This window comes from Varanus komodoensis, unplaced genomic scaffold (assembly GCF_004798865.1).
Source record: "Varanus komodoensis strain SLA01 unplaced genomic scaffold, ASM479886v1 scaffold9, whole genome shotgun sequence".
Taxonomy (NCBI): Eukaryota; Metazoa; Chordata; class Lepidosauria; order Squamata; family Varanidae; genus Varanus; species Varanus komodoensis.
Window position 1 is genome coordinate 8213796 of NW_025336598.1, and position 14929 is coordinate 8228724.

Sequence of the window (14929 nt, forward strand, 5' to 3'; positions counted from 1 at the left end):
AAAGGAACAGTCAGCTAACAACGCTTCAAGGAGCAAACAGGTGCCTGGCTTGGAATTCTGGTTCTTTTGGGGCAAGAGGAACAGGGTTACTGCAGATTTTGTATCATAAAGGGACCTATTAGCAACCTTTCTCTATAAATATTTATCTGGATTTTCCCAACAAATGCCTCTAGTGTGGGAGAGCATACAACCTCCCTAGGTAAATGGTTCCACAGTGATACTACTCTAACAGGAAGTTCTGCCTGATGTCCAGCCAGAACCTGGCTTCCTGTAACTTGAGTCTATCATTCCATTTCCCGCACTCTGGCAAGATAGAGAAGAGATTCTGTGTGACAGACTTTCAATTATTTGGATAGTGCTGTCCTATTTCCCCTTGGTCTTCCCTTCTCCAGCTTAAATTTGCCCAAGTCTTTCAATCTATCTTCACACGGCTTTGTTTCCAGACTCCTGATCATCCTTGTTACCCTCCACTGAAGTCCCCCACCCCCACCAGCTTGTCTACATCTTTCTTGAACTATGGTGCCCAACCTAACTAGTGCTGAATAGAGGGGAACTAGTACCTCATGATTGAAAGCTGTATTTCTATTCTATCCAAAATAGCATTAGCTCCTCCCTCTCCCCCTTTCCCTTCCTTTCTTCTTTTTGCAACCACTATCATGTTCCCTTTTTCCATGACACACTGGTTCTGTCCCAGATGCTTTTGATAGGGCTACCATGCTCAACTGTCTGTATTTCTGTGCTTAGTCTCAGTCCTTATCTTGGAGTAATTTTCCCTCCCTCAAGGCTGAGAATCCAAACAATCTTGTAACCCTCTAGAAATTGTGTAGGAGTCGTAGGATCACTCGCCCACTGCTGTGAAAATCACAAACAATGATGTGACAAATGGAAAAACTGCATTTAAACTGCTGCTGTTCTTTTTTTTTTTTTTTTTTTTTGCAATTGGATTGTTTTGAATATATTTGTAAAATTGTGTTTTATCAGTCACTGTAAGCATCCTTGTGAACCTTCTGCTCTGTGAAAGGTAATGTATAAGTACTTTAACTAAACAAAGACTGTTCAAGTAGAGAGCTGAATACCAAATACTGAAGACAATGTCATGAATATTTTCCCTCCTATATTAGGCAATAAGTGAGATCTATGACTTGTAAATTAAAAATGCTTGAGTGATAAGTACATTTGTGTAGAAATAAGTTGATGGTGCAATCCTATACATTATTTAGACAGGAAAAAAAATCCTTACAACTCCCAGCATTCCTTCAGACAGGCGGGCACGTCAGGATATGCTGGGGACCATAGGACTTTTTTGGTGTAAACAAGGAAAGGATTCTGAACTGAGACCTCCTAAGGTTCTAGCAGAAAGACAAATATTTAGGTTTAGTCCCTGGTAAGTGGGTATCAGATCATCAGCTGCATCTGTCTCATATATAACATAGAAGGTCATTTTTCTCCATAGGCAAGACCAGCCCCTGGTGCTCAAGCAAAAGCACAGCAACTAAGATAGATAACCAAATATCAACTATTTCAGAGCATAAATATTATTCCTTTGATATGCAGATGCTTTCCCTCAAGAAGTGTGTTTCTCAGCCTAACTTCACAGCCTATACATGTTTCAGTGGGGCTTTTCCTCAAGAAGTGTGCACAGCAATCACACTAATCATGCACATCTTTATTTCTTATTCTAATCATGCATGGCTTTATTTGTTCTTATTTGAACATGTTAAGCAAGAATGGGGATATGATTACCTCTAGGAAGAAAAATCACCCTACTAGATAGCACTGCTCACAGTGCTACAGAAGAGATCGAAAAGGATACAATAAAAATACAGGAGAGGTAAAATATTATCTTAACGGGGACAGCAGTCTGCCAGTCATTCATAATAAGTATCTGGAAATAATGGATTCCTTTGAAAATGCTCATTGAGGGATGATCTTCAGTAGGTAAGTTATCTCACAGAATCATCAAATCATAGAATAATAGAGTTGGAAGGGGCCTAGAAGGCCACTGTTCGACCTCCTGCTCAGTGCAGGACTCCAGTTAAATCATTCCCAGCAGATGGCTATCCAGCTGCACCTGGAATCCCTCCAGTCTCCCAAGGTAAGTGGTCCTATTGCTATACTGCTCTAATAGGCAGAAAGTTCTTCCTAATGTCCAGTCAGCATCTGGCTTCTTATAACTTTAGCCCATTATTCTATGTCCTGCACTCTGGGATGATTGAGATTCTATGTCCTGTCCTTCCTTTGTGTGACGACTTTTCCAGTATCGTATTTTTCCATGTATAAGATGATACTTTTTCTTTAAAATATTTATCTAAAAATGGAGGAGTGTCTTATACATGGGAGGCTGAGAGGAGAACTGCAGGTGCGCTTGGGGGGGGGGAGACTGGTGCGATCGTGGGTGTGCTGGAGGGGAGACTGGCGTGATCGCGGGCGTGTGTGTGGGGAGCTGGTGAGGCAGTAGGCATGCACATGCGGCAGCAGCTTGCTTGCTCAGAGATCAGTAAGAAAAGTGTGTGGGGGGGTGTCCTATACATGGGGGCATCTTATAGACATAAAAATGCGTTATTTGAAAAGTGCTGTCATTTTCCCTCAGTCTTCTCTTCTCCATTGGGTAGGAGTCTAAAAAATTCTATCTTTCTTGGGAAGATCATTTAGAGATGGCATACACTTGCAAAGTAAGTAGCATTTGTCCAACTGTGCACTTTTAATTATGTGCTGCTTTGATTGCATTGCTGCATCTAGATTTGACTTGCATTCATGACCTGGAGAAATGCAGCATTTTTTGATGAGATCATTTTGCACAATTGTTTTTTCCACCTTTGCCTAGCCTTGCTTTATTCATGATTATCAAATGCTAAGGGAGCCTGCAGTGTCTGCTCACTCACAGGTGTCCTGCCAACTGGCTCACCTGCACATGATGACAGTTCACAAGGTGCAAAGATTAGTAGCGGTTGAAGCTTGGTAGTAAGGATTGCCCCTGAACAAGGCACAACTGCATTTAGAGGTGAAATGGTACTGCATAGGATCATTGCGAGTTCCTAAATGCTGATACAGAGGTGTTCAGGTGTACAGTATTATGAACAGGAACTAGTCAGCTAATCAGATTCCTGGAAATGGTACAGGATCCTTATTTTAGAGGGTCTTTTGCACATTATCACAAATTGCTATATCTATGATTCAGTTATAACTCAATTCATTGGTACCAAGAGGCCCATCCTCAGCACCTCCTTTCTACCCAGCAGTCCCATTTTGTCTCATAAAATTAGTATGCAGAGGATTAGGAACTAGGGCAAGCCATCAGTATGGCTTTTCTGAGACTGAAATATGACATGCTGCTGAACAATATTCTCAGTGATTTTCAAGATTTCATTCTTATTGTAATGAACAAGATTTCAATTTTGTTTCAATATCATCCATTATTCTTTTTAACCAATTTTTGACTGCTGGATCAGTTATCTGGTATATAGCGTATTACTGCACTCCAATTTCCTAAGTCTGACTTGATACCAAACTGATAATACTTTTAAAGAGAGCAGCCAAGGAACCTATTGTGGATATCACAGGGAGTAGGTCTGCAAGGGAGAGATGATATCTTAGACCATGATATACAGCTGAAATGGTGGAAGCATCTATTGGATCTACCAACTCTGTGAAACATGTAGAACTAGGTCAGAAGCAGAGGTTGTACGATGAGTCAAGTGTCTGGAAGACTAGCAGCTACGCTTCTTAATCTATCCATTAATCCATTAAAAAAAAGATAATCATAATTACAAGCTTTAAAATAACTTTGCATATTAACATTTTTGTATGTTATACAGAACAAGATAAAAGAAGCCACCACTGTTTCTATTTGTTCAGAAACAACTGCACCTCAATGGGCACCTTCTTTTGGATATTGTCTAAAGAAATACTATGCCAAGGTTCAGAATGAAAGGAAAGCAAAGAAATCTCCCAAGGCAAAGGTCTCTCTCTCTCTCTCTCTCTGTGTGTTTTTTCTCAGGCTAAGCTTTATTCTGCTGCAGCAGATAACAGAGATAACTACCTCAGCCCCATAGTTTATACTGACTGACTTCTCTCAGGATCTGGTCTTGAGTGTCTTTACCTGGTGTTAGCTTCTTGATATAGACTGACACCGCTGATACATTGATATAGATGGATTCTGCTGGTATATTGTCCACCCTGTTGTCTAGTATTCTCCCTAGCTGAGCTAACAGAGATAGACTCAGACCTGGTGTTGAAGACTCTTAAAATACCTTCATCCCCCACCTACATCCCCCACCTGAGAACTGTGTGGTGAACTGGATACTAGGAGGAACAAGGTGTGCCTGCAGTTACCTGCAGAGGAAGTGGAGATCTCGCACCTCTCCTGTTCCTACTGCTGGTTGCTATGAGTCTGCTTAGTGTGTAGAACTTTTAAATGGACTGATGATCCTTCACAGTTTATTGCAGTCCACTGGGAAAGTGGTGAGATGATCTAGATCAGTGGTTCCCAACTTTCTGGGACACGGGACCCCATTAGAGCGCCCCGTGACAGGCATGTAAAGTGCCGTGTAAATGTTCATCTGTAAATCTTGACCTACACTTGGATTTCACCATTTTCATCTTGGAAACAGCTTGTTCACAAATCTATGTGGTGCAGCACGTGAATGTGCATGCAGCAAGATTCTTTAGGTTGATCAATATATCAGGTAGACCACAACAGAGATCGAACAGACTATTTTCTTTGTAAACGTCTCTGACATGATCACTGGTTTGCAAAGCAATTCGTTCCCTCTGAAAAAAGTTACTCACATCTTTTAGTGCTACTTCACATGGATTCTGAAACATTCTTATGTCCTTGCCATACTTCTGGCAATTTGTGAATCTGTTCTGGAATTCCACCTGCGATAGCTTCAGTGCTTTGATATATCTTTCAACATTGAACTGTAAATTCCCATCCTTCTCACATTTTAGTTCATTGCAGCATGAGAAGTTTGAAAAGTTACTTTCACTAACCGGCTTCACAAAAATGTTCAGTTTTGCTTCAAAAGCTTTCCTTTCCCCTGCAACCTCAGATTCAATGTGTTCAAATACTCTGTGATATCCATTAAGAAAGCCAAATCAAAAATCCATCCAGGGTCAGATCTATATATAAAAGGGCCAACTGAGGACTGTTCAGATGCACCATCTAGAACAATTCCTTGGTAGCCAGTTATTCTCAAGAATGAATCCTGTAAGAGAAAACCTTCCCCTGTTGTGTATTTTGGTCATGCACACACCAGGACATGGACCTTTTGGTCAACACACTGAAGAATCTTACTACAGAAGGCCTGCTAAAGGATGAAGCAGTGAAATTGCATGGGAAGTGTACAGTTTAATTTCCATATCTCTTCACTGATTCTTGAAACTGCACCAGTTTTATTTCCCACCCTATTTCTTGCACTATCAGTTGTGATGCTTTTCAATTTATCCCAGCTCAAACCAAAATTTTCTACTGATTCACACACCTTCAAGAATAACTTTCTGCAGCTGTAGTGCCTTTCAAACACTGCAGTGCACACAATTCTTCTGTAATTCTGAAACTGTAATCTATCCCCCTGAGTAATATTAGTAGTTTTGTAGTGTCTATAATGTCATTGCTCTCATCTAACGCTAAAGGAAAAACAATCAAAACTTTTTGCCTTGACAATCAGTGACATAAGCAGCTCTTCTCCTAGTTCTTCAATATGCATGGTAATTATAGATGCAGATAAACTGACACAACTAACACAAGATCAGGACATATTTCCTCTATTACTTTGACCATGCACTTGTTAACAAATTCACCATCTGTTACTTTCCACAATGACTTTCCACTATCAGCTATACATTTAGCGACATGCTAGCTGGTCCTCACAGCTGACAGGTTCTCCTTAATGTGCTTTCTAAAACGATTTTGCTGCAAGAACACTGATTTTTAAAAGAATTTATCTTGTTCATTTACACTTCTTCTTGCTATATTGAGTAGCTCCTGTAACAGGATTCAAAATGCCTTTTAACATTATAAACCTTTAATACTCAGACAGTTCAAGACATATCAGGCAAAATGCTCAGCAGTCCATTTCTCATTACAGACATGGTGCTCATTTGCAATTTTTCATTTCTTTGAAACTGCACTTTCTTTTGCAGACATCTTCTTACAGAATTTTTTAGCAGAGCAGCAGTTGCAGTTTCAATATTATGCTTGAATAAATAAGAGTGTGAGAAGTATACAAATCCACCCCACTCTGGCTGCTGCTGGCTGGGGATTTTCATTTTGACCATGGCAAAGAAGAGAAAAGACCCTGCCTCTACAGTTCTCAGGTATATTGGGCCATATGCACAGGCTAGGAAGAATAAAAAAAAGAATTCAAATCTGACCTACAAGCTGGCAGAATTGCAGTCCCAAGTACATTGAATGCTAAGAGATTTATTTCTTAATAAATGCACTGCCTCGGGGTTTAAATCTACACATGCTAATACTGTAAAAATTGGGGGGGCCCAAAACAGAAAATATAGAAACATAGCAAGTCAGAAGGGGTCTCCTGGACCATCTAGTCTGACCCCAGCACAAGCCGGATCCACTCATATAATGTCCAACATGTGGGTGTCCAATCTTTCTTTGAACGCCCTCACTGATGGGGCCTCCACCTCCTCCCTTGGAAGCCCATTCCATATCCTAGGGATGCTAACCACCAGGAAGTACTTCCTGACATCCATCCTAAAATCCAGTTTCTTGAGCTTTGCCCCATTGGATTGCATCCTTCCCTCCCACCACAGGGGAGAACAGGTCACGATCCTCCACCATGTGACACCCCTTCACATACCTATATGTTGCTATAAGATCCCCTTGAAGTCTCCTCTTTGCCAAGGTGAAGTCCCAGTTCCCTCAATCTCATCTCATCCAGCATCCCTCCCATTCCCCCCCCCCCACCCGCAAAGGGGCCAGGAGAAAGAGAGAATGAAAAGCACCCTCCCACCTGGAGTAGAGGATATGCCATTAAGTTGGCTGTGACTGTGGGACCCCGTCTGCCAGCCCTGCTGAGCCACTCCTACCACCACTACAGGTGCATGTGCTGCCTTTCTCCTCCATTTGGACCAGCCCAGTTTGTGGCAGAAACCTGGTTGGCAGAGATGCGGCCCACTTCACCAGCATGGCACGGAGGCTGAGAGAGGTGGGCCACGGGTGGGAAGACGCTCCCCACAGGCTTTTAGCTGGCCACACTTGGGCAGTGCAAAAGAGCGATGCAAAAGGGCATCACTCATTTGGTGCCTGTTTAGTGGCTGCTCAGGAAACAGAAGAGTCCTTTAAAAAACTAAAACCCTATTTATTTTATTTAGGTTTATGTAAGTAGTTGAGGGCTGAAGGAAGTTGGTAAGATAATTGGATGGTATTAGGTCTTGGTTATTTGTTGTTTATGCCCATGGTAGGATTATTAAGATTCTGGAAAAGGAATTATATCGAGATTAAAGAAGTACGTAAGAAGGCTAATAAGAAGTGGAGTGTGAAAGGAAAGTTGAATAGCTGTAATAGTTACCAGAGTAGGTCTGGTCTGGTCTGGTCTGTCTGTCTATCTTTCTCTCCCCCCACCCCCAATTTCTTTCTTTCCTCCTCCTTTCCCTTTGTCAAGCTCTGTTTTTTTGTTTCAGCATGACTTGGCTTATAGTGTAGATATGGTTGCCCCACTGCAGTGGTCACTGGTAGGGAAAGATATTGTGTTGGGGAGTGATAGGCCAGCAAAGGAGAAGAGGGAATAGATGTGTCATAACTATTCCCTCTTCTGATCTCTCCGTCACCAAACGATTCCCGGCAACCATGCCAGTTTGCCCCCAGGCCTTGTGGTGCTACTGCTAAATGTACATAACAAGTGTCCTCTCATCCATTATTTGTGGATGAAGATGCTGACCTGGCTTGCATTACCAAGACCTGGGTGGGAGGGGGGTTGCCCTTTTCCAATTATTCCCCCCCCCCCCAGGTACTCAGTACTGAAACATCATCAGCTGGTGGGCCAGGGAGGGGGAGGTCTCTGTCATCCATAGGAATTCTGTCCCCTTCACCAGGCTTTCTGTCCACTCGAGTGCAGGTCTCAAGTGTTTGTACCTTGTGTCAGGCGATCAAGATAGTTTAGGGATCCTGCTGGTATACCGCCCACCCTATTACCCAGCAGAGTGACGGAGGTCATTTTGGACTTGGTGTTGAGAACTTCCAGGATGATGGTCCTGGGGGACCTCACTATCCATGCCAAGGCAGCTCATGACTTCATGGTTGCCATGACAATCATGGAGCTGTCTCAACATGTCACCAGCCCAAAAGGTCACACTCTGGATCTGGTCTTTGTCACTGGGCAGGAAGATGGTGATCTGGTAGCAGGGAGGATGTCATTGAACTCTTTGTCATAGTCAGATCATATCCTCCTAAGGTTTGGACTTTTGGCCCCTTTCCCCCTCTGTAGAGCTGAGGGACCCATAATGTTGGTCTGTCCCCAGAATCTAATGGATTTGGAAGGTTTCCAGTGGGCTCTGGGGGATTTTCCCACTAGCATTGTGGGTGTTCCTGATGAAGCCCAGGTCACCCTGTGGAATACAGAGAAGACCTCAGTGGTTGACATGATTACTCCTACATGCCCTCTTCCCTCTCACAGAGCCTGCCCTTGGCTGTGAGTGATGAAGCAAGAGGGTAGACGGATAGAACTCAGGTGGAGGAAAGCTTGAAATGAATCTGACATGTGGCTTGGTGCCAATTATTGGGCCAATTTTGTGGTGGTGAAGGCAGCAAAGAGGGCCTTCTTTGCCCCCTCCATTGCATCCTCGGGGCATCATCCAGTAGGGATCTTCTGAGGTTTGGGTCCCGTTACACTCTGGCCGCATATGCAATACCACTGAATCCTCAGAAACCCACTGCGACAAGGTTTGTGACAAAGTGTGTGACACTTTGAGGTTAAACTTGCTCAGATTTGCCTCGAGTTGGACACCATGGTTATCCCAGGGCCATTGACAGGGGCATTCAGTGCACTGTCTGGTTCTATCTTACTGGATGAGTTTCACCTATTGTGGCCCAAGGATGTGGACAAGGTGCTGGGTCATGTCCATGCCACAGCTTATTTGTTTGACCCTTTACCATCTTGACAAATTGAGAGATTGAAGGCAGGAACTCATCCCTGGATCCAGGATGCGGTGAATGCTGCCTTGAGAGAAGGTGTGGTGCCTGCTTCTCTAAAGATGGTGGTGGTTACACCACTCCTCAAAAAGCCACATCTGGATCCAGAGGATATAAATCATTATTGTCCTATAGCCAATATTCCCTTCCTGAGCAAGGTGATTGAGTGAGTTATGGCTGGGCAGCTCCAAGCACTCTTGGAAGAAATGAATTATTTAGATCCATTTCAATTGGGCTTTAGACCTGACTTTGGAATGGAAACTGCCTTGGTTGCCCTGTGGGATGACAGAGGGAGCATGACCATGTTGATTTTCCTGGTACTCTCTGTGGCTTCTGATACCACCAAACATGGAATCCCTAGAGAGAGATTGGCCAGATTGGGAATTGGGCACTGCTTTGTGGTAGCTTCCTACCTGGCTGACCATCTCCACTTGGTTTAGCTAGGGGACTGTCACTCTGCACCATGGCACTTGTGTCACGGAGTCCTGCAGGGCTCCATTTATCCTCTACGCTATTTATCATCTACATGGAAACATTGGGAATGGTCATCTGGAGTTTTGGGCGAAAGTGTCACAGGTAGGCTGATGACACACAGCTCTACCTCATGTTTTCACCCAATCCAAGTGAGGCAGTGACTGTTCTGAAACAGTGCTTTGGCTCAGTAGTGGACTGGATGAGGGCCAATACACTGAAGCTTGATCCAGACAAGATGGAGGTACTGTTGGTCAGCAGTCCATTCATCCAACTGGGAAATGTTCAACCTATCCTGGTTGGGGTTGCTCTCCTCCTCAAGGATATGGTTCGTAGCTTGAGGGTGCTCCTGGACCCTAGTTCTCACTTGTTTTGCAGGTGGCCTCAGTGGCCAGGAGCACTCGCTATTCATTTAGGTTGATTTTCCAGCTACATTCCTACTTGTATGAGAAGAACCTTGGCACAGTTATCCATGTGCTGTTAATCTCTCACCTGGATTACCATAGTACGTTCTATGTGGGGCTGCCTTTGAAGACCACCTGGGCACTTCAACTAATTCAAATCAGAGCAGCACATTTATTAACAAGGACCAGCTCTAGAGAACATATCATGCCAGTCCTCCACCAATTGCACTGACTGCCTGTTACTGCCCAGGTCCATTCAGTGTGCTTATGCTAACATATAAAGCCTTAGATGGCTTGGTACTGGGATATCTAAAGGAACTCCTGTCTCCATATATCTCTAGCAGACCACTCAGATCATCAGCAGAGCCCTTCCTTCATGAATCCCTCCAAATGCACTAGGGGGGAATTAGCTAGGAAAAGGGCCTTCTCTGTTGTTGCACCTCATCTTTGGAATTCTTTTCCAAAAGAAGTGTAACTGGCACCCTCATTATTTTATTTTATCACCAAATAAAGGCTTTTTAATTTAGTATTTGCTTTTAGAAACATGCTTTTATTTGGGTTTTACTGCTGGCTTTATTATTGCTTATATTGTTGTTTATCTTCCTGTTTTTGCAATTTATATCAGTATGATTTTATGTGGTTTTTAGCGGGTATTGTTTTATTATTTTTAATGCTATGTTGTTGTGCTTTGCATGCTATTTGAGCCGCCCAGAGAGCCCTTGGGTTATGGGTAGCAAACAAATGCAATAAGCAAACAAACAATACATTGGCTTCAGATTATATGCAATATGTACATGTACATCACTGCCTGCCAGCTAAGCCTCAATCATGAGAAGCAAAATGGCAGCCAGGGGACGGGAACTCAACTGGAGGATGGTGTGGGAGGGGGAATCCCAAAAGCTTCCTTGCTAAGTGAGTACTCCTTCCCCCTCAGCCCAAGGGGCCACGCAGCGGCTCCTGCCATCACTGATGCATGGGAAGGCTCCTAGCTGGAGTGGGTGGGGGAGGAGAGGCAAAAGCAAGCAAGGCAAAACGTCATAGTAAGCTGCTCTTGCCTGGAGCAGCAGTAACACTGGAAGCCATTTGGGGGAGTCTTGATGGGTGGTGCCCCCAGAAATGTTCACTATGCAAACACTTTGTATCCTTTTTGCAAAACTACCAGGCCTTTTACTCTCCCTTTCCCGCCTTTTTTACAAAAGCAGGCCAGACATGTTCTGTACCCACTCAAACAGCTGCTTTATCTTCCTTACACACATCTATAGCTGTCAACATCATAATGCATTGTGAGGGGGAGTGAAAAATATGAGAGGTACTGGTACCTGAGCTCTGCTGGCTATCAAAGCACCCAGAATGGCCAAAACACTAGCATGGGGGATAAGACCAAGAGGGGGCTGACAGAAGGAACCATGGACACCAGAAGAAACCATGCTGCTATAGTGTTTTTTGTAAGAAAGGGGCAGGAAAAACAGCTTGAGGCAGGAAGAACAGCATAGGTCTGAAGGTTGCAGACCTCTGTCTTAATGGATAAAGGATAAGGTAGAAATATGTAATGAGATCAAGCACTACTCATAAATTTTACAGGTTTGGAGCAACATTTTCCATGCTGTATGGATCCATTCTTAGACAATGTTTAGAATAAATTAGAACTGTTAAATACTGGATGGACACCATTACCTTGCATCTGCAAGACAGTCAAACACTACTGTTCAAGCTGTCTTGGATCACATCTAATATATTGAATGACAAAGCAACAGTTAAATGCCCTCATTTGTATGTAACTTTGAATGAGCTCAGCCTTCAAATTTTCTTACATATGCCTCACAGCCTTCTTCCAATGCAATGTTCAAAACTACGATTTAATAGATGCTACAGATACCGACAGTGCTGTGATTGGTGTTGCAATCTCTCCTAAAACCCTCTATGCATTGCTTAGTTCCTGGTGCTTGAGTATTGCTTATCCTTGGACAGCTCCCTTCAGCACTCTGGTCCAAAGACTCTGCATTTCACCTCCGTCCAACAGGACCTCTGCACCTCCCAGAATTCTGACCCACCCAGCTGTGAACCTGGCATTGCTGTGCCAAGTCCTTCTAGGTCAGGGGTCTCAAACTCGCGGCCCGCGGGCCAATTGCCAGGACGGGTGGGGCACGGGGGAGGGGCCCTGCGGCCTTCAAAGCGCCGGTGGCACCCAGGCCGGCCTCCGGGGGCGACGCAGGATGAGCAGCCCACCACCACCACTTGATGCGGCCCAGCCTCACCCAGACTCTACTTCCAGCGGCCCCCAGGTAAGCTGAGTTTGAGACCCCTGTTCTAGGCCTTTTGAACTCTTGGACCAGGCAGGCTCAGCTTGCTTAACTGCCCTGATATTTCCGTGAGCTTTCATCCACTTGAGAATATAAACAATTTTCTAGGGTTCCTCCAAAGCCTTCTGATTTTTTTCCCCTTAATTTGAATTTCAGTGAAGCCTTTAGTTTTTGCCTTGCTCTGGGCAGGAGAATTATTGTTTCTCCAGTGTTACTCTTCTTTAGCAAATAAGTATGTGGGAGGAAGTAGGAAGCTATTTTCATCATTAAAATTATTTTTGGAAACACTCATCGTTTCTGGTAATAATGTTGGCCAAATGCAGAGGCAATACATATGCACTGCAGTGGAAAGAGAAGAGGGACACAAGCAGGCAAAGGCCACCTCAAGAGTCTGCCCTGTGGGAAGCAGTCCAGGAGGGAGGGAGGGACAGAGAGAAACAGGGAGAGTGAGTGCACAAGTGAATGAGCAGGCAAAGAACCTCAGCGCCCATTTCCCCCTTCTTTTACAGTGCCTTTTACAGATACTTGTGTTTTTATATTGTTCATAGTGTTCATTGTTCACACACAACAATAAGCCATGCTGCACATTGCTTGTCATTCTGTAACCTGTCATTCTGGTTTGGCAGCAAGAGCAGTTGCAGCAGCTCCAGCCAGCATTTTCCCCTGCCCTGTTCAGCTATCAATGGCTGAGTTGCCAGGCACTGATGTGACCGCCCCCATGCTCCCCGTCTCTCTTCCTGGTGCATGCTCTCCAGTGCCTGGACACCAAACTGCTGCCATGTCTGCTGCCTAGCTGCCTACTCACCTCCTCACCTCCTGCCCCTTGCATCTATGCCCATCTCTCACCTGAACACTTGTATACTGTCCCCATGTGAGCCTCTTCTGAGGACCCCATGCCCTGTGGGCAGCAGGGACATGGGGAGAGCATAAAAGAGTTCACATGAGAGGTGTGGACATATCCTCACCCTCAGGCTTAGTGGAAGGGGGAGGTGCTTGCGAGGCGGACACCTCAGCAATCACCAAGGCAGTGAAGAGGCAGGAGCAACCCTGCCTACAAATTACACCCAAATCTTTCAAACAACCAAAAACATGGTCATTTGTTGATTTCTAGTGATACTCAATGGGAAGTGTGAAACTTCAGATTTCCCAATGGAGATCCAAATTCTGTTCCTGAGTTGAATCAGGAGTCCACATCAACCTGAGGTAAATTGGGCTGTTTTCCAAAGAAGGATCTAAGTTAAACCTTGTAGTCTGTGTACATCTCTACTAGCAACCCTGGTGTTGCATACAGTTACAAAGATGGTCAGTTATCTTTTTTCAGTGTTCTCCCTCTCCTACCTGCTGACTGAGTAGGAACAAAAACAAATATATTAAAAACAATGCATTAAAATGACATAATTTAGAAGGCTAAATGTTGAAGATATAATTATGTGAAATCAATCATAAATCTTGAGAGGGTGCATCCCAACAGCTGGGGGCAACAGAGGAAAAATGCTCAACAAAACATTGTTTTTAAAGACACATTGACTAGATAGTGCCAATCCAATTTCAAATGAAGTTCTGGAGCAATGGGATAGGTGTCCGATTCAAATTTAGTGTACTTCCGAGAAGCCCTTCTTCTATATGGACATTTCTTGCATCTTTCCAAATCAGTCTGACCTGGTTCAGGATTATTAATATTTTAATTCTATACCAATCAAGCTCTCTAAAGAGCAGAAGCACCCAAAAGCACACTTCTAGTTATTAGGTAGCAGATCTGGAATCCGTGTAAAAATCATAAGAATCCATGCCTAAAATTGCACACCACTGAGCTGCCTCGATATGGTAAATCCATGATTTTTGCAATAAAATATGTGGGCACAGATCCAAGTTGTAACTGGATAGTAGTGCATTTTGTTGTTCTGGTGTTTCAATAAAGGGACAGGATACAAAGGGACTCAGGAAAATTTGTGCCTCAAATCTAGGGTTTTGCATATAGCATGAACTACTGCATTTATGATACTTATGTGCAGGCAGATGTGAGTTCTAATCATATCATGGATTTGAGCTGCATGCCTGCAAAGCATGATCTAGGTTCTTGTGGATGCACTATTTTTAGGGCCACTTCTTAATAAATTTTGATAGTGCAATTTGTGGACACAAATATAAGACACATTTTTACAGTTGTTGTTAGTCACCAAGTCGTGTCCAACCCATCGCGACTCCATGGACAACATTCCTCCATGCCTTCCTGTCCTCCACCATCACCCGGAGTCCACTTAAGCTCACACCAACTGCTTCAGTGACTCCATCTAACCACCTAATTCTCTGCCGTCCCCTTCTTCTTTTGCCATCTATTGTTCCCAGCATTAGGCTCTTCTCCAGGGAGTCCTTCCTTCTCATTAGGTGGCCAAAGTATTTGAGTTTCATCTTTAATATCTGGCCTTCTAAAGAGCAGTCAGGATTGATCTCCTCTAGGACAGACCAGTTGGATTGCCTTGCGGTCCAAGGGACTCGCAGGAGTCTCTTCCAGCACCATAATTCAAAGGTCTCAATTCTTCAGCTCTCAGTCTTCCTTATGGTCCAGCTTTCACAGCCATACATTGCAACTGGGAAAACCATAG